The sequence below is a fragment of the Nannochloropsis gaditana genome (genome assembly GCF_000240725.1).
Source record: "Nannochloropsis gaditana CCMP526 unplaced genomic scaffold scaffold075, whole genome shotgun sequence".
NCBI classification, from domain to species: Eukaryota; class Eustigmatophyceae; order Eustigmatales; family Monodopsidaceae; genus Microchloropsis; species Microchloropsis gaditana.
This window is the reverse complement of record NW_005803878.1, coordinates 15,689-15,961: the sequence shown is the minus strand read 5'-3', so window position 1 is coordinate 15,961 and position 273 is coordinate 15,689.

Here is a 273-nt window from a genome sequence, read left to right as displayed (position 1 = left end):
TGAAAGGTGAAGGTGAAGGTGCGTTCATTGTGTACGGAGGAGGAGGAGAAGGAGGAGGAGGAGGAGGAGGAAAGGGAGGACGAGGAGGAGGAGGAGAAGGAGAAGGAAGGGGACAAGCACGAGGGTGAGAGACGTGGGCGGAGTGGAAAGTTTTTGACCAAGAATGTGTGAGTCAGGTGGTTTGTAACAGCCCCAAACCAGAAAGATGCATTTCCCTTCAATGCAACGAAGGCAAAGGAACCTAGATCGTCAAAGCCACATTTTGTGATGTAT